The sequence below is a fragment of the Ziziphus jujuba genome, chromosome 11 (assembly GCF_031755915.1).
Source record: "Ziziphus jujuba cultivar Dongzao chromosome 11, ASM3175591v1".
NCBI lineage: Eukaryota > Viridiplantae > Streptophyta > Magnoliopsida > Rosales > Rhamnaceae > Ziziphus > Ziziphus jujuba.
The window spans coordinates 846,453-869,933 of record NC_083389.1 but is presented as its reverse complement, the minus strand read 5'-3'; the positions used below and the strand labels follow the sequence as shown (position 1 = coordinate 869,933).

General features: G+C 36.6%; 1 pseudogene; it reads right to left on the bottom strand.

Annotated features, from left to right (window-relative positions):
* Positions 1–22,545, bottom strand: part of LOC132799884 (protein Ycf2-like) — a 37,330-nt pseudogene extending 14,785 nt beyond the window's left edge.
* Positions 22,546–23,481: the final 936 nt, after the last annotated feature.

Sequence of the window (23,481 nt, the reverse complement as noted above, 5' to 3'; positions counted from 1 at the left end):
TATACTGATTCAATATACTCTAAAGACACCTTTGGTACAATATTGACAATCTCACAAAGAAAAGATTCAACTTTAGTTAATCGAAATTTACCGATTTCAACTTTTAGGGAATCGATCCCCCTTTGACTGTACAATAATATGAGGAGCTTAACATTTCTGGAAGCATAAGAGAATATTCTTTTGCTAATATTATTACTAGTATTTGATATTGGATCATTCATAGCATTACTATATGTTTCCTATTCATTGCAGGTTGGCTATTCGTCAACACTGGTTTAGCTTACGAGGTATTTGGAAGCTCTCATCTAAACGAGTATTTTACAAAGAGACAACAAGGAATTCCATTAATAATTGGCGTTTTGATCCTTTGGAACAACTTGATAAATTTAGTAAATCTTTTTAAGAGGCCCCAATGACTATAGTTAGAACCTATCCAATTTTACAGTGCGATGGTTAGCTATTAATGGACTAGCTATACCTACGATTCCTTTTTTAGGGTCAATATCAATAATGCAGTTCATCCAATGATAAATATAATCTGAATCATAGAGCTATGAAGCAATCAAACCTGAATGAACAAAATGTTAAATTGAATCGTACCAGTCTCTACTGGGGTTATTACTCATTTTTGTACTTGCTGTTTTATTTTCCAATTATTTCTTCAATTAAAAGAAGAAAAGAGAATAGTAGAAATATAGTAGGAATTCTGTTATCTTGTCCGAAAGGATATAATGTTATAATTATCTATGGCTGTTTATGTCTCTAGCATGACCCCCTGATGAAATGTGAAGAAAAGTAGAAAAAATGGCCGATACTACTGGAAGGATTCCTCTTTGCTTAATAGGTACTGTAACTGGTATTCTTGTGATCGGTTTAATTGGCATTTTCTTTTATGCTTCATATTTTGGATTAGGTTCATCCCTTTAGTAATCGAATGAATCGAGTTATAGACATGTCATGAAAGCGTAAGAACTCAACGGTGCCCCCTCGAATCAAACAAAGAAAGAGGGGGTAGGCTCGTTGAGTTATGAATAATTATAATAGTTTATTCGTCTAAATGGTAAAAAAAAAAATGGATCACTTTTTCTGATGTTTCAAAAAACTCCGTTTCATTTTTTTTATGATGTTTTTGGAAAACTCACTTCATTACTTGATTCAAAACATCTGTTCCCCAATAGTATCCGGTGATACTTTCAAAAGTCATGAAGGAATCACTCTATTTCCTCTTTTTGGACGACACAACCACAATTACATCTTTTTTTTTTTTAATACACTTTCTAAGTTCATTGAAGAAGTTCTATTTGCTCAATAAAGTTTCCTATATTTTTTGTTTGTCCACTATCACTACTTATGTTTCTCTCATTTCTTTTGTACTTTGCTTTCCATTCCATGCTTATTTATCTTTTAATTTTTGGTATCCAATTGAATAGAAAACTATAAATTCATTATATGACATTGAAATCTGACAATATTGACATAATCATACTGCTTCAATTTAGATTCAAAAAACAAAGAAATAAGGAAGAGGGGAGTAACCTTAAATAGTCTTCTTCACAGTATATATACTAGGGGTGTGGTCCAAGTAATTCAATTCCCAAACTCGGGTAGAAAAAATATAAAAAAAGAAGGTTTTCAAAACTTTTTTGATCATCTTTAATTACATAACATAATTAGCGACAAAAGATGGATTCCTTTTAGAGCTTCGTGTGGATAAATCTGCAGATCTAGAAATTCATTTCGGACAATTGAACCTTCTCAAACTATTTTTTCTTAAGAACCAAAAATATTTGTGCCAAAATAATGTTGAAAATGTGGTAATCTTGCCAACTTGTGCAAACCCAAATCCACCAAGGTTTACACTCTCTTTCTTTCTTTAAAAGAAATATATTATTGAATGCCCTAATACAATATTTATGTCTATATTTTATGTTCCTTTTAATGTCTTTTAAATGCCTATGTTTTATTGTATTTAGCTTAGGAATTGTCTTTTTTTTGGGTATTGATTTTATTTTGCAAAATGGCCATGTGCTGGAAACAGTGTTTCTAGCCACATAGATCCATTTTTGGGGCTGGTATTCTCTGAGCTTTTAGAATGAGGTTATGATTTTTGGATACGTTGTAATAGACATATAAATTAAAACATAGAAAAAATAATGATGCAGAAAGGCCTTCGGAAGTGATACGAACCTAGGACAACCTGCATTTAAACACGTATTATATTAGCCTGGATCTAATTATGTTAAAGTTCTAATGGTCACCTTAACTCCTAACCAACCTATGATTAGAAACCTTGGTATATACAGCGGGTTAGTGCTCAAGTTGAGCATGCGAATCAAAGAGTGGGAAGACTAGAAGCCTCACAAGGAATGCCGAATTCCATGGAGGACGAGGCCGAGGACGAGGAGGTCGCGAGAGACTTTGAGGAAGGTATGGATGAAACTTTTGCTGTCCAAGATAGAGCTGGCTATGGGAGATATAGGAGGGAAGATACAGATGATGATTTGGGAAATATCAAGGTTAACATCCCACCTTTTATGGGTAAAAGTGATCCCGAAGCTTATTTGGAGTGGGAATAAAAAATGGAGATGATTTTTGACTGCCACAACTATTCGGAAGGTAAGAAGGTGAAGTTGGCAGCAATGGAGTTTGGCCATTATACACTCCAATGGTGGACAAATGAGCAAAGCACCCAAAGGAGGGTTGGTGATGACTTGATTTCAACATGGCGTCAAATGAAAGGAGCCATGAGAAAGCGGTTTGTGCCATCTCATTACCATAGGTTGCTGCATCAAAGGCTTCAATCTTTGTCTCAAGGAAGTAGGTCCGTGGAGGATTATTACAAAGAGATGGAGATGTTAATGATGAGCCTGAATATGAATGAGGATAGAGAGGCAACAATGGCGAGATTTCTTGGTGGTTTGAACCGTGACATTGCCAACCAACTTGAATTACAACAATACTTGGAATTGGAGGAGATGTTGCTTGTAGCCATTAAGCTTGAGAACCAATTCAAGAGGAGGGGTGTAAGATCATGGTTTGGAGGTGTTTCCAACAGTGGAAGGTCCAATTCAAGTGGCTGGAGGAACAATCCCATCTTTGAAATCAAGCCAAAGTCGAAAGTCAAAGAAGAAAGTTCAAACTGGCCAAGGAAGGAGACTAGAATCAAATCTGTCCAAGCACCAAAGAATGAGGTAAAATTAGATCCTAAACCTTTTAGAACTCATGATGTTGTGTGTTTTAAGTGCCAGGGAGGAGGACACATCACTAGTCAATGCCCGAATAGAAGAATCATGGTGTTAAAGGGCAATGACGAGCTAGAATCGGAAAGTGAAGAAAGTGAGGATGAAGCCAAGCAAGAGAAGGAGGACTTGAAGGATGAACCCGAAACCTTGCAAGCATCCAATGCTGAATTAAACTTGCTTTCTAGGAGAGTACTTGCTGCATACAAAGATGAGGATGAAATTCAAAGAGAGAACATCTTCCACACCCGATGTGAAATTCAAGGTAAGATTTGTAGTATGATTATTGATAGTGAAAGTTGTACAAATGTAATTAGTAACATTGTAGTTGATAAATTAGGCTTAATAACTATTAAACATCCAGAACCTTATAGATTACAATGGTTTAATGATGGTGGTGAAATAAAAGTGAATAAACAAGCCAAAGTAAAATTTAATATAGGTAGATATGAGGATGTAGTTTTATGTGATATTGTACCCATGATTGCCGGACATATACTATTAGGTAGGCCATGGCAATTTGATAAAGATGCTACTCATTTTGGTCGAGAAAATAGTATTTTTTTTCGGGTTTAAGGGGAAGAAGGTCAAGCTGGAACCATTATCTCCTAAAGAGGTTTACAAAGACCAATTACAAATGCAACAAAAGAGAGAAGCCAAAAAGCTCAAGGAAAAATCAAGTATGGCACCAACGGCTTCACCATTTTTTCAATAAGGTAAGAATGAGGTTACTGATCAAGGTAAGGTTTCTAAGACTCATATTGAGTGGAAAGATCAAGGAAAAACTGAAAGAGAGGGGAAAGAAAGTGGCAAACCTGAAAGCTTGGAGAAGGAAGAGAAATCTGAAGGTTTGCGCCAATCCAAGGGGAAAAAAGAAAAAGAAAGAAATGAAAGGTTAAGTAGCAACTTTTATTTGAGTTTAGGGGATATTAATAAGGTTATTGAGTGTAAGAAACCTTTGCTGATCATCATTTATAAAGAAAATTATTTTAATGATCAAACTAACTTTGAAGAACTTGAATTGCCAAGTTAAATGATTTCTCTTTTGAAGGAATTTGGAGATGTCTTCCCAAATGAAATTCCAAGTGGACTACCATCCAATCAAGAGGGAAAAGGTGAGCTTGCTATCCAAGGGAAGTCTTCTAATACTCAGGTTGTGTGGAAAGATTTTAATAAAACCAAGAGTGAAAAATTTGGTGCAAAAGCCGAGAGTGAGGAAGGTGAGATGGCATTGAGTGAGAAAGGAAAAGGAAGACAAGAAAGGAAGAATATAAATTTTTATCTTAGCTTTGGTGATGTTAATAAAGTAATTATGAATAAGAAATCATTGCTGACCATGAATTTTAAAGATTCTTATTTAAAGATGTCTTTATTGCATAGAACTTTATCTGCATTGTTCAGAGCTTTACTTAGTGGCAATTTGAAAATTTGGAAAATATTGTTTGCTAACTTTAAAAAGCGTAATTTTTACCATAATGAGCATGTATTTCTAGATTTTGTTGTAATAGTGTTTGACCCAGGAGAATTGGTTTGGTTGCACTTACGAAAGGAAAGGTTTCCTAAACAAAGAAAGGCAAAGCTCATGCCACCTATGGATGGACTTTTTAAAGTTTTTGAGCCGAATAACAAGAATGCCTACAAGCTTGATTTACCAGGTGAGTATAACATGAGTGCTGCATTTAATGTTTCTGATTTAACTCCTTTTGCTGCAGGTGATGATCTTGATTTGAGGACAAATCCTTTTCAAGAGGAGGGGAATGATGTGATTCCGCCCGAGGCCTCTCAACCGATAACCTGCTGGGGTGCTGACTCGACACAGATGAAGACTAGGCCAATCACAAGAGCTCAAATTAAGAGATTTAAGGACAACCTGGGAGTATTTATACAGGGGGTAATCAATCTCAATAGAGCTTGTCCATCCTTGAAGATACAAAGCCTATTCTAAGCATCCAAGTGGTGGAAGCCGATACGGACCCGGGTGACGGTTTTGGTACATTTTTGGAGTCCGGGAAGCATGAAATGGTTCCAATGCTTTATGGGTTCAATACATATGCCTAAGAGGTCATGGAATCAATTTAAATCAGCCTCAAATGCAATCAAAAAGGGCTTGTACGGACAGCATCAACAATTTGGCCGAATTTGTTGTATTGCTTGCTGGCTTTACTATATTTTACTGTATTAGCCTTTTCTTATTTTTCCAAGCATGGGCAACTTTGATTTGATTGAGAAAATACTTGTGAGATTAATTATCTCTTTGTTCTTTGAGAACACCTAAAACACCATTAGAAAATTGGTTGTTTTAGCTTGACTTATCAATCGGTTTTCCATCCCCTATTGTGGCGTCTACATTATACCAAGGTTTCTAACCACAGGTTGGTTAGGGGTTGAGGTCCATTCCATTAGAACTTGAACTTAATTGAGATCCGGGCTAATATAATACAGGTTTAGGAGCAGGTCGTCCTAGGTTCGTATCATGTTTTAGGTGTTCTCAATGAACAAAGAGATAATTAATCTCACAAGTATTTTCTTAATCAAATCAAAGTTTTTTTCTAACTGAAAAATAATCCTTTAAATAGGCTTTGAAAGAAACAAAATAAACCTAAAAACCATAGGAAAAATTGGCCACACACATAAGGAAACCTAGTTGGCCGCAACTATACTTCCTTTCCTAATCTAAGTTTGATTAATTAATTTCTTTATTTTTAATTAGGAAGTAATTAACTTGAAGCTGTCCTTACAACCCCTTTTTGAATGCCTTTGAAGCCTCATTGACTTGATTCCACATCATATTAGACGTATGTATTGAATCCATCAATAGTTGCATATTTGCACCAAAATCGCTACCCGGGTCCGTATCGGCTTCCACCACTTAGATGCTTAGGATAGGTCTTGGCTCTTCGGATATGGACAAGCCCTTTTGAGTATGAATTATTCCCTGGATAAAAGCAGCAATGTTTCCTTAAACTTCTTAGTTTGAACCTTGATCGGCCTGTGATACGAACCTAGGACGACCTGCTCCTAAACCCGTATTATATTAGCCCGGATCTTAATTAAGTTCAAGTTCTAATGGAATTGACCACAACCCCTAACCAACCTGTGGTTAAAAACCTTGGTATAATGTAGATGCCACAAAAGGGGATGGAAAACCTATTGATAAGTCAAGCTAAAACAACCAATTCTCTAAGGGTGTTTTAGGTGTTCTCAAAGAACAAAGAGATAATTAATCTCGCAAGTATTTTCTTAATCAAATCAAAGTTTTTTTCTAACTGAAAAATAAGCCTTTAAATCGGCTTTGAAATAAACAAAATAAACCCTAAAAACCTTAGGAAAAATCGGCCACACACATAAGGAAACCTAGTTGGCCGCAACTATACTTCCTTTCCTAATCTAAGTTTGATTAAGTAATTCGTTTATATTAAATTAGGAATTAATTAATTTACAATAAAATAAAAACCTTCCTAAAGTTATTTGTCCAGAAAATAAATAAATAAAATCCCAAAAAGAAATAAAGTCAATCGTAAATTAGGTAACGAGTTGACTTTGACATCTAGGCTGAATTATGTCTTCAACCGAGCTAACTTATGACTGCCTGATGTCCGAGCTAACTGATGTCTGTCCGAGTTAACTTGTGTTTGGCCGAGCTAACTGATGTCTGTCCAAACTAAGTTGTGTCTGGCCAAGCTAACGGATGTCTGTCTGAGCTAAGTTATGTCTGGCCGAGCTAAGTTATGTCTGGCCGAGATCAGATGTCTGAGGTCAGACTCGCCCGAGATCAGATGTCCGAGGCAAGACTCGTCCAATATCAGATGTCCTAGATATGGGTGTCCGATATAAAATATCCGATGTATGGGTGTCTGATGTATCAGCCTCCACCACTTGAATACTTAAAACAGGTCTTTTATCTTCAAGTATGGACAAGCCCTTTTGAGAATGAAATACTTTCTAGATAAAGGCAGCAAGGTTGTCCTTAAACCTCTTAGCTTGAGCCCTAGTGATCGGTCCAGTCTTCAGCTGTATCAGATCAGTACCCCAGCGAGTTGTCGGTGGTGTAAACTCGAACGGGTTCGCATCAGCCTGGTCTTCCTCTGTATCGGGTCAGCAACCCAGCGGTTGTTGGTTGTGCAGGTTCACGCGGAATCACACCATTTCGTTCCTCTAGAAAATAATTTGTCCTCAAAAATAGATCATCACCTGCAACAACAGGAGATAAAACGGCAACATTAAATGTGGCACTAACACTATAATGACCTATTAAATTAAGTTTCTAGGTATTCTCATTAGTTCGCTCCAAAACTTGAAAAAGTCCATCCATAGGCGGCATGAGCTTTGACTTTCTTTGTTTAGGAAACCTTTCCTTTCGTAAGTGCAACCAAACCAATTCTCTTGGGTCAAACACCATTACAACAAAATCTAGAAATACATGCTCATTGTGGTAAAAATTACACTTTTTAAAGTTAGCAAACAATATTTCCCAAATTTTCTAATTTCCACTAAGTAAAGCTCTCAACAATGCAGAGAAAGTTCCATGCAACAAAAACATCTTTATATAAGTATCTTTAAAATTCATGACCAGCAATGATTTATTATTCATAATTACTTTATTAACATCACCAAAGCTAAGATAAAAAAATTTATTTTTCTTTTCTTTCCTTTCTTTTTCTTTCCCACTCACGGTTTGCATTTGTTTTCTCTCACACTCGGTTTTTTCTCTCACTTTCTCTCTCTCGGGTTTGTTAAAATATTTCCACTCAACCTGGGTTTTAGAGGACTTACCTTGGACAGCAAACTCATCTATCTTCTCTTGAATGGATGGTGGAACCGTTGGTGCCATACTAGCCTTCTCCTTGAGCCTCTTGGCTTCCCTCATTTGTTGCATTCGAAGTTGATCGCTAAATACTTCCTTTGGATTTAATGGCTCCAGCTTAAACTTTTTCCCTTCAAATTTAAATACAATGCTATTCTCTCTACCATAATGGATAGCATCTCTATCAAATTGCCATGGCCTACCCAACAAAATATGACCCACATGCATAGGAACAACATCACACAATACAACATCCACATATGTATCAATGCTGAATTTTAGTTTGGCTTGTTTATTTACATTTATCTCACCACTATCATTTAGCCATTGTAATCTATATGGTTCTGGATTTTGAATAGTTGTTAAGCCTAATTTATCAACTACCATGCTACTAATTACATTTGCATAACTTCCACTATCTATAATCATACTACATATGTTACCTTGAATTTCGCATCGGGTTTGGAAGATGTTTTTTCTTTGAATTTGTTCCTCATCTTTGTATATGGTAAGGAACCTCCTTGCAACCAAGCTCAAGTCATCCCTTGAAGGTTGGAGTGTTTCGGGTTCCTCATGCTCATCATCTTTGACTTCTCAATCTTCAATTTCAGTTTCAGCATCACTCTCTTCACTTTTGGATTCTAGTTCGCCATTACCTTTCAACACCATAATCCTCCTATTCAGGCATTGGCTAGTGATGTGTCATTGTCCCTGGCGCTTAAAACACACAATTTCATAATTTTTAGAAGGCTTAGGATGATATTTACGTTCACTTTTGTGTGCTTGGACAGATTCGGTTCTAGTTTCTCTACTTGGCCGATTTGAACTTTCTTCTCCCACTTTTGGCTTTGGGTTGTTTTCAAAGGTAGGATTGTTTCTCCAGCCACTTGGAATTGATCTTCCACTGTTGGAAACTCCTCCTAACCGTGAGCCTACACCCCTCCTCTTGAATTGATGGTCCAATTTAATAGCCACATGCAACATCTCGTCCAATTCCACATATTGTTGCAATTCTAGTTGGTTGGCTATCTCAGGATTTAAGCCACCAAGAAATCTTGCCATGGTTGCGTCTCTATCCTCATTCATGTTTAACCTCATCATAAGCATCTCCATCTCCTTGTAATAATCCTCCATGGACATACTCCCTTGAGATAGGGATTGAAGCCTTTGATGCAGTAACCTATGATAATGTGATGGTACAAATCACTTCCTCATGGCTCCTTTCATTTGGTGCCATGTAGTGATAAAGTCATCACCAACTCTCCTTCGGGTATTTTGCTCATTGGTCCACCATTGGAATGCATAATGGCCAAACTCCATTGCTGCCCATTTCCCCTTCTTAGCCTCCGAATAATTATGACAATCAAAGATCATCTCCATTTTTTCTTCCCATTCCAAATATGCTTCCGGATCACTTTTACCCATGAATGGTGGGATGTTTACCTTGATGTTGCCAAGATCATCATCTTCATTCCTTGCTGGTCTCCCATGGATTAGCCTTTCTTGAAGTTCAAAATTTTCATCAAACCCCTCATCCAAGTCATCTCCATAGTTACTTCCCCCTGTCCATCTTTTAATTTAAATGGTCAAATCGGGCATTCCGCTGTAATTGCTCCAATATAGCCCTCATGTCCGTTTGCTCACCACTCCTTGTAGCTCGGAAATCACCTTGAAATCCTACGGACTCCTCTTCATTAATTCTCAAAGGTGGATCTCCTCTTCTCACCCTTGAATCTGCCATGTTAGTATGAATAATACATAAATAAAATAAATTCTCACCAGGTTCACTCGCTCATGTGTTTCACTAGATATAAGAACTCGACACTCGTGTTTGCACACTAATTTTGGCTTTTAACCTTCTTTTGTGCTCACACTCTCTTGCCTTTTTCCTCTCAATGACTTATCTCAAAGTTCTAATTAAAACACCCAAAAAACAGCAATTAGATCACAAGTATGTTTTAATTAAACTTAATAACAAAACAGTAGCAAAAAGTAGGCAATACCGAAGAATTCAACAAAACCTAGTTTTCGGCTTTTCTAGGTGAAATAAAGCAAATTAATGAGAAAACTTTGGAATTTTGAAGATCTGAACCAGATGATAATAGACTATGAGTTCAAGAATAAAATTCTAGAAAAATAAATTCAAATACGAACAAGAATGAAAGAGAACAAAAATATAGAAAAGTGTTGGTTGTTGTTCTTGTAATTCAAGTTTTGTATCAAATCCTTTAACTAATTTTAATCCAGATAATTTAAGCACCCAAAATTCAAATATCCAACAAAATAATTCTCCATAAAATCAAAATATCACAAATCAAATCTCCAAATCAAACAAGTTCCCAAACTCAAATTTCAACACCCAATTCAACAAACCCGAAATGTTTTTTTTATTCTGCTTTACCTCTTCTTTTTTTTTTTTTTTTCTTTTTCACTCACAGAACATAAACAACTGAAGTAGCAAGAAAAATCACCAAAATTGCAATTCCAACTCCAAAACAAACACCAAACCCATGACCTCCCAATAAAAAATTCAAATGTGCGATTTGTTTTTTTTTTTTTTTAATAGATGAATGAAAATATTCAAGACTAAAATAGCAAAGAAAAATTAACAATAACCAAATTAAAAGAACAATGATGAAAGACAACCAACAAACTAGGAACAAAAAATACGTTAAAACTAGGAAATCCTAATTCAACTAGGAATGAAATTTATTTATTTTTTTTTTAAAAGATGCAGAACGTGTATAGGATGGATGAAACCTTAACCTAATGCTAAAATTGTAGAATAACATAAAAATAAATAAAGCAAATAAAGATAGATGAAACTTGAACAAAATTTGGCTCTGATACCAAACGATACGAACCTAGGACGACCCGCTCCTAAACCCGTATTATGTTAGTCCGGATCTAATTATGTTCAAGTTCTAATGGTCACCTCAACCCCTAACCAGCCTATGATTAGAAATCTTTGTATATAATGAAGATGCCACAATAGGTCATGGATGTCCTATTTATAAGTCAAACTAAAACACTCATTCACTAATGGTGTTTAGGTGTTCAAAGAGAACAAAGAGAATTCACTCTCACAATTAATTCTATGTATAAAATTCAAGCTTGATTTCTCTTTCAAAATAAGCCTTTAAATAGGCGAAGATTACAAAGCAAAAACCCTAAAAAAATTTAACTCAAAACCGGACTCAAAGTGTGGAGAAAACAAAAGCAGAGAAAAGGAAAGTGCCTAATTTTTCCTAGTTTCCTAAACTAATTTGGATTAATTAATTCCTTTATTTTGAATTAGGAATTAATTAATTTACAATTGAAATACTAAAATGATAACTTTCCTAAACTTATTTTTTCAACAAATAAATAAAACAAAATCCAATTAAAAGACTAATTTCCTTAAACAAAAAGTCAAAATCAAATTAGGAAACTAAAATACTAGCTTTTTGACTAAGTTTACTTGACCATTCTTTGACCAATTTGAGCTTCAAATCAACTTCAATATGCTTTGTAGGATACCAAATAAGCTGACCATGAAGTCCCACACGTTTCCTTTGCTTGGAAGAAAGAGAAAAAGCCAACTCAGCAAAATACAGTAAAGCCTGCACAAAATACAGTAAAAAACAGGCCAAATTTGAAGCTGTCCGTACAACCCCTTTTTGAATGCCTTTGAAGCTGAATTGACTTGATTCCATATCCTACTACACATATGTATTGAATCCATAAAGATTTGGAACCATTTCATGTTGCTCGGTGTCCATATTTGCACCAAAATCGCTACCTAGGTCCGTATCGGCTTCCACCACTTGGATGCTTAGGATAGGTCTTGGCTCTTCGGATATGGACAAGCCCTTTTGAGTATGAATTATTCCCTGGATAAAAGCAGCAATATTTTCCTTAAACTTCTTTGTTTGAGCCTTAGTGATCGGTCTGCTCCTAAACCCATATTATATTAGCCCGGATCTAATTATGTCCAAGTTCTAATGGTCACCTTAACCCCTAACCAACCTGTGATTAGAAACCTTGGTATATAATGAAGACGCCACAATAGGTGATGGAAATTCTATTGATAAGTCAAAACCAAAACACTCATTCACAAATGGTGTTTTAGGTGTTCAAAAGAAAAAAGAGAATTCAATCTCACAAATAATTTTCTGTATAAAATTCAAGCTTTTTTTTTATTGAAGAATAAGCCTTTAAATAGGCTAGAAATCCATGAAATAAAACCCTAAAAACAAAGGGAAAATCGGCTATACAAACTAGTTTCTTATGGTGGCCGAAATTCTAACTCCTTTACTAATTTAATTTGGATTAATTAATTCCTTTATTTTGAATTAGGAATTAATTAATTTACAATGAAAATAATAAAATATTAACTTTCCTAAACTTATTGTTCCGGAAAATAAATAGAAAAAACTAAAAAGTAATGGTAATTTCCTAAAACAAAATGTAGAATCAAATTAGGAAACTATAATACTAGCTTTTTGACTATGTTGACTTTGACCAATCTTTGACCAAATTGAGGTCCAAATCAGCTTCAATATGCTTTCTAGGATGCAAAATAAGCTGAATATGAAGTCCCACACGTTGCCCATGCTTGGAAGAGGAAGAAAAAGCTAACTCAGCAAAATATAGTAAAGTCAGCATAAAATACAGTAAAAAACAGGCCAAATTTGAAGCTGTCTGTACAATCCCTTTTGAATGCCTTTGAAGCTGGATTTACCTGATTCCATATCTTCTTAGACATATGTATTGAATCCATAAAGAGTTAGAACCATTCCATGCTGCCCGTTGTCCATATTTGCACCAAAACTGCTACCCAGGTCCGTATCGGCTTCCACCACTTGGATGCTTAGAATAGGCTTTGTATCTTCAAGTATGGAAAAGCTCCATTGAGATTGATTACCTCCTGTATAAATGCTCCCAGGTTGTCCTTAAATCTCTTAATTTGAGCTCTTGTGCTTGGCCTAGTCTTCATACGTGTCGGGTCAACACCCCAGCGGGTTATCGGTTGAGCGGGCTCAGGCAGAATCACATCATTGCCCTCCTCTTGAAAAGGATTTGTCCCCAAATCAATATCATCACCTGTAGCAAAAGGAGTTAAATCAGCAACATGAAATGCAGTACTAACACTATACTCACCTATTAAATTAAGTTTATAGGTATTCTCGTTAATCCGCTCCAAAACTTGAAAAAGTCCATCCATAGGCAGCATGAGCTTTGACTTTCTTTGTTTAGGAAACCTTTCCTTTTGTAAGTGCAACCAAACCAATTCTCCTAGGTCAAACACTATTATAAAAAAATCTAGAAATACATGCTCATTAGGGTAAAAATTACACTTTTTAAAGTTACCAAACAATATTTCCCAAATTTTCAAATTTTCACTAAGTAAAGCTCTCAACAATGCAGAGAAAGTTCTATGCAACAAAAACATTTTTATATAAGTATCTTTAAAATTCATGACCAGCAATGATTTCTTTTTCATAATCATTTTATTAACATCACCAAAGCTGACATAAAAATGTATATTTTTCATCTTTTTTCTTTCTTTTCCTTTCTCACTCATGGATTCATTGAATTTTGCATCTCTCTCAGCTTTTGCTCCAATTTTCTTACTCTCGGATTTGTTTAATTTTTTCCACTCCACCTGGGTTTTATAGGACTTACCTTGGACAGCAAGCTCACCTTTCTCCTTTTGAATGGATGGTGGAGCCGTTGGTACCACACTAGCCTTCTCCTTGAGCCTCTCGGCTTCCCTCATTTGTTGCATTTGAAGTTGATCGCTAAATACTTCCTTTAGAGTTAATGGCTCCAGCTTAAACTTTTTCCCTTCAAATTTAAATACAATGCTATTCTCTCTACCATAATGGATAGCATCTCTATCAAATTTCCATGGCCTACCTAGCAAAATATGACCCACATGCATAGGAACAACATCACACAATACAACATCCACATATGTATCAATGCTGAATTTTACTTTGGCTTGTTTATTTACTTTATCTAACCACTATCATTTAGCCATTGTAATCTATATGGTTCTGGATGTTTAATAGTTGTTAATCCTAATTTATCAACTACCATGCTACTAATTACATTTGCACAACTTCCACTATCTATAATCATACTACATATGTTACCTTGAATTTCACATCGGGTGTGGAAGATGTTTTCTCTTCGAATTTGTTCCTCATCTTTGTATATAGTAAGGACCCTCCTTGTAACCAAGCTCAAGCCATCCCTTGAAGGTTTGAGTGTTTCAGGTTCCTCATGCTCATCATCTTTGACTTCTCAATCTTCAATTTCAGTTTCAGCATCACTCTCTTCACTTTTGGATTCTAGTTCGCCATTACCTTCCAACACCATAATCCTCCTATTCAGGCATTGGCTAGTGATGTGTCATTGTCCCTGGCACTTAAAACGTACAATTTCATGAGTGTTAGAAGGCTTAGGGTCATATTTACCTTCACTTTTGTGTGCTTGGACAGACTCGGTTCTAGTCTCTTTCCTTCGCCGATTTGAACTTTCTTCTCGCACTTTTGGCTTTGGGTTGTTTTCAAAGGTAGGATTGTTTCTCCAGCCACTTGGAATCGATCTTCCACTGTTGGAAACTCCTCCTAACCATGAGCCTACACCCGTCCTCTTGAATTGATGCTCCAATTTAATAGCCACATGCAACATCACCTCCAATTCCACATATTGTTGCAATTCTAGTTGGTTGGCTATCTCAAGATTCAAGCCACCAAGAAATCTTGCCATGGTTGCGTCTCTATCCTCATTCATGTTGAACCTCATCATAAGCATCTCCATCTCCTTGTAATAATCCTCCACGGACATACTTCCTTGAGATAGGGATTGAAGCCTTTGATGCAGTAACCTATGATAATGTGATGGATTGACTTGAATTCCTTTTTGAATTCCTTTGAAGCTGGATTGACTTGATTCCATATCCTCTTAGACATATGTATTGAATCCATAAAGAGTTGGAACCATTTCATGCTGCCCGTTGTCCATATTTGCACCAAAACTGCTACTTGGGTCCGTATCGGCTTCCATCACTTGGATGCTTAGAATAGGCTTTGTATCTTCATGTATGGACAGGCTCCGTTGAGATTGATTACCCCCTGTATAAATTGATACGAACCTAGGACGACCTGCTCCTAAACCCGTATTATATTAGCCCGGATCTTAATTAAGTTCAAGTTCTAATGGAATGGACCTTAACCTCTAACCAACTTGTGGTTAGAAACCTTGGTATAATGTAGACTCCACAATAGGGGATGGAAAACCTATTGATAAGTCAAGCTAAAACAGCCAATTCTCTAATGGTGTTTTAGGTGTTCTCAAAGAACGAAGATATAATTAATCTCACAAGTGTTTTCTTAATCAAATCAAAGTTGTATTCTTAATGAAAAATAAGCTGTTAAATAGGTTACAAAGCCACGAAATAAAACCCTAAAACATAAAGAAAACCGGCCACCACACATAAAGAAACCTAGTTGGCCGAAACTATACTTCCTTTCCTAATCTAAGTTTGATTAATTAATTCCTTTATATTAAATTAGGAATTAATTATTTTACAATGGAAAGAATAAAATAAAAACCTTCCTAAAGTTATTTTTCCAGAAAATAAATAAATAAAAGCCAAAAAATCATGGTAGTTTCCTAAAACAAAAAGTAAAAACAAATTAGGAAACTAAAAATGCTAGCCTTTTGATCAAGTTGACTTTGATCAATCTTTGACTTCTTTGAGCTCCAAATCAGATTCTAGATGCTTTTTAGGATGCCAAATAAGCTGAATATGAAGTCCCACACGTTGCCCATGCTTGGAAAAATAAGAAAAGCTAATACAGTAAAATACAGTAAAGTCAGCAAGCAATACAGCAAATTCGGCCAAATTGTTGATGCTGTCCATAAAATCCCTTTTTGATTGCATTTGAGGCTGATTTAACTTGATTCCATGACCTCTTAGGCATATGCATTGAATCCATAAAGAGTTGGAACCATTTCATGCTGACCGTTGTCCATATTTGTGATGGAATTTGGTGTAGGTTTATGTTGTTGTACCCTAGAGCACAATCATTCAAGGTGTTAGTCAAGAATGATTGTTGTTGGTTCTTGGTTCTTGATTTTATTTTTTTGGGTTTGTTAAGTTTTTTTTCTGGTTTTAATGGAGGTTTCGGGTTCTTGAGAAGGTTGTTAGCTTTTGGGAAAAAGAAGAAAACAAAATGTAGTAGTTGAGAGAGGGAGAGCCAAAAATGTTGTTTTTCAAAATCTGTTTTTTTAATATTTTCTTTCTCAACGTTTTTCATTACAATTTTCATACTTTTAAATACATCAAAAAGACAATAACGCATGCTTCCATATTGAGCAATAAATACAAAAGCATTAAAAGTAACTAACCAGGCCAAACTACCTCAACTAACTCTGATCAATGTGCTGGCCATGCAAAAAACGTTCTTTAATGGGCAGTTCAGCTTGTCTAAGGTATTTGAATTTGAAACCCAGCTCCATTTGACTTGAAAATTGGAGGGAAGCCTTTTTGAATATTAAAATATGTTCTAGCCTAAAATAAGATAGACCAAAGTCCATTTACCCATTCAAAAGTAATCAAACCCGAGGCAGTTTTGCCCAGTTTCCTGGGCAACAAAACTGCACAAGGGTCAGATTGTTTTGGGCTTAACTGAGCCTTCCTAGCTCCAAAGTGGGCCATTCATTTTTCTACTGCTTCATCTCCATATCTACTTTATCATATCCAAAATTTAGATCCAAATCCAAAACCTATTTCAAACGGCATCCAAGGAAGTGGACTTATGTTGCTGGAAATACAATTCCAGCAACTAGACAAAAAGGCCTTAAGCTATATAACAATCTTAGGGAATTACAAAAAGGATATTGTTCTTAAACATTAGAAGATAAAATAAAATGCATAAACATAAATAATGTTTGGTCTTTGATGTTGCAAAACAAAGAGTGCAAGTGTAACCGAACTACCTTGCACATTGTGGCAAGATCACCAAATTTCAACACTCTTCCTTGGTGTTCTTGCTTGAAATATTTTGAAGCTTCCTCAAGGTCTCAAATCTTGCTTTTGGAAGTGGCTTGGTGAAGAAGAGTGATACTTCACCGATATGTGTTTTGTCCTTCCATCTTTAACGGGGTTCTTGGCTATTGATATGGCTGAAGTGTTGTCACATTTGATGATGGTTGAACCCTCTTGAGGATAACCAAGGTCCTCCAATAATTTCCTAAGCCAAATGCATTGATTTGTACATGAAGAGCAAGCAATGTACTCAGCTTCGGCGGTGCTTTGAGCGGTTGTTGCTTGCTTCTTTGCATTCCATGAGAATGGTCCACTACCAAGTGAGAAAAGATACCCCAAAGTGCTCTTCATATCATCCAAGCATCCAGCCCAATCACTATCCGAGTAGGCCATTAATCTCATCACATCTTGCCTATCATACCAAACTCCAAAGTCTTGTGTTCCTTTTAAGTATCTAAGAATTCTTTTGGCACCTACAAAATGGTTTTGGGATGGTGCTTGCATATATCTAGACAAAACACATGTGGCATGCATAATATCTGGTCTTGATGAACATACATAGAGCAAACTTCCTATCGTGCTTCTATATAGGGTCGGGTTTACCTTTGGTGTGCCATCCTCCTTCTTGTATTTGTCTCCTTGGCTCATTGGTGTTGACATTGGCTTGCATTCATCAAGGTTGAACTTTTTCAAAAGATCTTTGATGTATTTCTCTTGAGATATGAAAATACCCCTAGAGCATTCCATCACTTCCACTCCAAGGAAGTAATTAATTTCACCAAGGCTTGACATGTCAAACTCCTTTTCAAGTTCATTTTTCAAAACTTCCACATTCTTTTCATTTTCACCCATGACCAACAAATCATCCACATAGAGTGAGATAACAATCATGCCTTCTTCATTCTTTATGTATAGTGTTGGCTCATTTGGACTCCTCCTAAAACCTTGGTAGGTCAAGTAACCATCAATCTTGCCATACCAAGCCTTAGGTGCTTGCTTTAACCCGTAAAGTGCCTTGTGTAGATGGTAGACTTTGTCCTCGTGTCCTTGAACAATGAAGCCCTCGGGTTGCTTGACATAAACCTCCTCTTGAAGCACACCATTCAAGAAAGCCGACTTTACATCAAGGTGGTATACCTTCCATGACATTGAGGCCGAGATGGATAGGATGAGCCTTATGGTCTCCATTCTTGCAACCGGTGCAAACGTCTCTCCATAATCTACACCCGCTTGTTGTGCATAGCCTTTTGCCACAAGCCTTGCCTTATGCTTGCATATTGTTCCATCTGGGTTGAACTTGGTCCTAAAGATCCACTTTACCCCAATTGGTTTCTTGTTTTTAGGTTTAGAAACCAAAGACCAAGTTTCATTATTTTCTATCATATCCATTTCGGTTTGCATGGCCTCCATCCACTCTTTCGTTTGCATAGCTTCTTGAGCATTGGTAGGATCACTCAAGGCAACATTGCACCTTTCATGTATTTCAGACAATGGCCTTTCTCCTTTAACACCATCTACAATCTCGAATTCAGCTCCAATGGTCTTAAGTGCATCCTCCTCATCATCTTCATTTTCTTCATTGTCATTGTCATTGATTTCTTCTTCTACATCATCCAACCGAGCATTATCTTCATGGACAAGAAGCACCTCCTTTGTCCAATCCCAAACAGCATCTTCATCAATCCTCACATCCCTTGTTACCACAAGTTTCTTGGTTTCCAAGTTGAAAACCCTAAAACCTTTGGTAACCTCACTAAAGCTGACCAAGATGCCCACATTTGCCCTGTTGTCAAGCTTGTCTCTCATGTGTGGATGAACATGAAGAAAACAAACACTTCCAAAGATTTTTATGTTGTCTAAAGATGGTTTTTCTCCATACCATATCTCGTAGGGTGTCTTGGACTCATTGGCTTTGGTGTATGCTCGGTTTTGGATGTAGCTAGCCGTGTATATGGCTTCGGCCCAAAACTTCTTTGGCATGTTCTTCTCATGTATCATGCACCTTGCCATCTCCATCAAGGTCCTATTTTTCCTCTCACAAACACCATTTTGTTGTGGTGTGTATGGTGTTATGAATTGATGCACCATTCCATTTTCTTTGCAAAAATCCTCCATACCAAGCTTGTATATTCTCCACCATTGTTGATTCTCAAGCACTTCATCTTTGCATTACTTTGGGTTTCCACCATCTTCTTGAATTCCATGAACTTCTCAAGCACTTGTGACTTGGTTGTTAGAAAATATACCCAACACATCCTTGAGTAGTCATCAATGACGGTTAGGAAGTATTTACATCCTCCAATTGATGACAAACTCATCGGTCCACACACATCCGAATGGACTAGCTCAAGATTCTCCTTAGCTCTCCATGAACCGGCTTTAGGGAATGGAAGTTGTGTGGATTTCCTTAGTTGGCATGCATCACATAGGCTTCTCACCTCCTCAATCTTTGGCATGTCCTTCACAATGGCACTGGTGTTTTTCATGGCACCATAGCTAGAATGCCCAAGCCTTTTATGCCAAAGTTGAGAAATGGACTCCACTTTGGTTTTTAAGGTTTGTTCATTCTTAACTAGGTCTAATCTATAGCTTTGGTCCTTCAATGGTACCTTGAATAGCTCATTACCACAAGCATCATATATAATACATCCATCTTTTGCAAAATTTAAAGTAAAGCCTCTTTCTACCAATTGTGCTACACTAAGCAAGTTTTCACACAAACTAGGAACATATAGCACATCTTTTATAATTTTGGTACCTTCTTTGGTGTTCAAACACACATCTCCTTTGCCTTCTACTTCCATGAATCGGCCATCACCAATCTTCACTTTGGTTTTGTAGTTTCGGTCAAGCTCCATAAAGCCATCCTTTTGGAAACTCATGTGGTGTGAGCAACCACTATCCACAAGCCAACCAAGACCACTACTTGTGGCCTTAAGGCATGTGGCCATAAATAGGTTCTCGGCTTCTTCATTAACCACATTGGCTTGTTGTCTCCTTTTCTTGCATACTTTGGCAAGAAACACTTGGATGGTGGATGTCCAAGCTTCTTGCAATGAGGGCAAGGTGGATGCCCTCCTCGGTTTTGATGGCTTTGTTGTTGTTGTTGTTGATTCCATCCACTTTTGTTGTTGTTTGTGTTGTTGTTGGTTGTAAAACCGGTTTGGTTGGTGTTGTTGCTCTTCCTTCCTTTATTCTTCTTTTTGTTGCCGTGGCCACCATAGAATGCACTCTCTATAGTCTCCTCCTTTCTAATGGCTCTCCTTTGTTCGGTTACTTGAAGAGCATTGATGAGCTCACTCAAGGTTATTTCACTAAGATTTCTAGATTCTTCAAGGGAGAAAATCTTAGCTTCAAACCTTTCGGGTAAGCTCACCAATACTTTCTCTACTACCCTTTGATGGGTTAATTGCTCACCAAGGACCCGAATTTGATTTACCACTTTGAGCATCCTTTCCGTGAAATCCTTGACAAGCTCATTCTCCTTCATCTTCAAAGTCTCAAACTCTATTCTTAGGTTTAAAACTTGCATTTGCATAGTTCTAGTATTTTCATAGAACTCCTCTTGAAGCTTTATCCAAACCTCTCTAGCACTTGTGCATGACATTATCCTTGTAAAAATGGAATCACTCATGGAGGAGTGCAAGGCAGTGAGGGCCTTGAACCCCTTGGCAACTTCGGCCTCATGTGCATTTCTTTGAGCTTGGGCTGCATTAGCTCTCAACTCTTCCACTACATAACCTTCTTCTATGACTTCCCATAAACCAAAGGCTTGAAGGTAGGCTTTCATTTTTATACTCCAAATGGAATAGTTTTAGCCTTCAAACTTAGGTGGTGTTGGGGTTGCAAAGGATTGTGAGGCCATTTGAAAAAATGGTTTTTGAAAAGTTTTGAAAAATCGACACAAGAATAAGCTCTCAAGTGGTGGTGTTTTGGTGAGTTTCAACTAGTCTTTTTTGGAGGTTTTGGTTTCGGTTGGAAGGCTTTAGGTGGGGGATCCTCTCATAAATAAAATGGTCTATTTTGAAAGCTCACAAGGTCCTAAGAAATTACACTATGCTCTGATACCATGATGGAATTTGGTGTAGGTTTATGTTGCTGTACCCTATAGCACAATCATTCAAGGTATTACTCAAGAATGATTGTTGTTGGTTCTTGGTTCTTGATTTTATTTTTTTGGGTTTTTTAAGGTTTTGTTTCTGGTTTTAATGGAGGTTTAGGGTTCTTGAGAAGGTTGTTAGCTTTTGGGAAGAAGAAGAAAACAAAATGTAGTAGTTGAGAGAGATTGAGCCAAAAATGTTGTTTTTCAAAATCTGTTTTTATAATATTTTCTTTCTCAACGTTTTTCATTACAATTTTCATACTTTTAAATACATCAAAAAGACAATAAGGCATGCTGCCATATTGAGCAATAAATACAAAAGCATTAAAAGTAACAAACCAAGCCAAACTACCTCAACTAACTCTAATCAATGTGCTGGGCATGCAAGAAACCTTCTTTAATGGGCAGTTCAGCTTGTCTAAGGCATTTGAATTTGAAAATGAGCTCCATTTGATTTGAAAATTGGAGCGAAGCCTTTTTGAATATTAAACTATGTTATAACCAAAAACCAGATGAAACAAAGTCCATTTACCCATTCAAAAGTAATCAAACCCGAGGCAGTTTTGCCCAGTTTTCTGGGCAACAACACTGCACAAGGGTCAGATTGTTTTGGGCTTAACTCAGCCTTCCCAGCTCCAAATTGGGCCATTCTTTTTCTGCTTCTTCCTCTGCATATCCAAAACTCATATCCAAATCCCAAACCTACTCAAACGACATCCAAAGAAGTGGACTTATGTTGCTGGAAATACAATTCCAGCAACTAGACAAAAAAGGCCTTAAGCTAGATAATGAGCTTAGGGCATTACAAAAAGGATATTGTTCTTAAACATTACAAGATAAAATAAAATGCATAAACATAAATAATGTTTGGTCTTTGATGTTGCAAAACAAAGAGTGCAAGTGTAACCGAACTACCTTGCACATTGTGGCAAGATCACCACATTTCAACAATTTGCACCAAAACTGCTACCCGGGTCCGTATCGGCTTCCACCACTTGGATGCTTAGAATAGGATTTGTATCTTCAAGTATGGACAAGCTCTGTTAAGATTGATTACCCCCTGTATAAATACTCCCAGGTTGTCCTTAAATCTCTTAATTTGAGCTCTTGTGATTGGCTTAGTCTCCATCCGTGTCGGGTCAGTACCCCAGCAGGTTATCGGTTGAGCGGGCTCAGGCGTAATCACATCATTCCCCTCCTCTTGAAAAGGATTTGTCCTCAAATCAACACCATCACCTGCAGAGAAAGAGAACAAATTAGCAACATTAAATGCAGCACTCATGTTATACTCACCTGGTAAATCAAGCTTGTAGACATTCTTGTTATTCCGCTCCAAAACTTGAAAAAGTCCATCCATAGGCAGCATGAGCTATGACTTTCTTTGTTTGCGAAATCTTGCCTTTCGTAAGTGCAACCAAACCAATTATCCTGGGTCAAACATTATTACAAAAAAATCTAGAAATACATGCTCATTATGGTGAAAATTACACTTTTTAAAGTTAGCAAACAATATTTCCCAAATTTTCAAATTTCCACTAAGTAAAGTTCTCAGCAATGCAGAGAAAGTTCTAAGCAACAAAAAAAACTTTATATAAGTATTTTTAAAATTCATAACCAGCAATGCTTTCTTACCCAAGATAGCTTTATTAACATCCCCAAAACTCAAATAAATTTTTTTACTTTTTCTTTCTTTTCCTTTCTCTCTCTCGGTTTTCTCATCATTTCTCTCGGGTTTGCCACTTTCATTCCCCTCTCTTTCAGTTTTTCCTTGATCTTTCCACTCAATATGAGTCTTAGAAACCTTACCTTGATCAGCAACCTCATTCTTACCTTCTTGAAAGAATGGTGAAGCCGTTGGTGCCATACTTATGCTTTCCTTGAGCTTTTCGGCTTCTCTCCTTTGTTGCATTTGTAATTGGTTATTGTAAACCTCTTTAGGAGATAATGGTTCCAGCTTGACCTTCTTCCCATTAAACCTGAAAACAATACTATTATCTCGATCAAATTTCCATGGCCTACCTAATAGTATATGTCCAGCAATCATGGGTACAATATCACATAAAACTATATCCTCATATCTTCCTATATTAAATTTTATTTTGGCTTGTTTGTTTACTTTCATCTCACCACTATCATTAAGCCATTGTAATCTATATGGTTCAGGATGTTTTATTGTTTTTAAGCCCAATTTATCAACTACAAGGTTACTTATTACATTAGTACAACTCCCACTATCTACAATCATGTTACAAATTTGACCTTGTATTTCACAACGAGTGTGGAAGATGCTCTC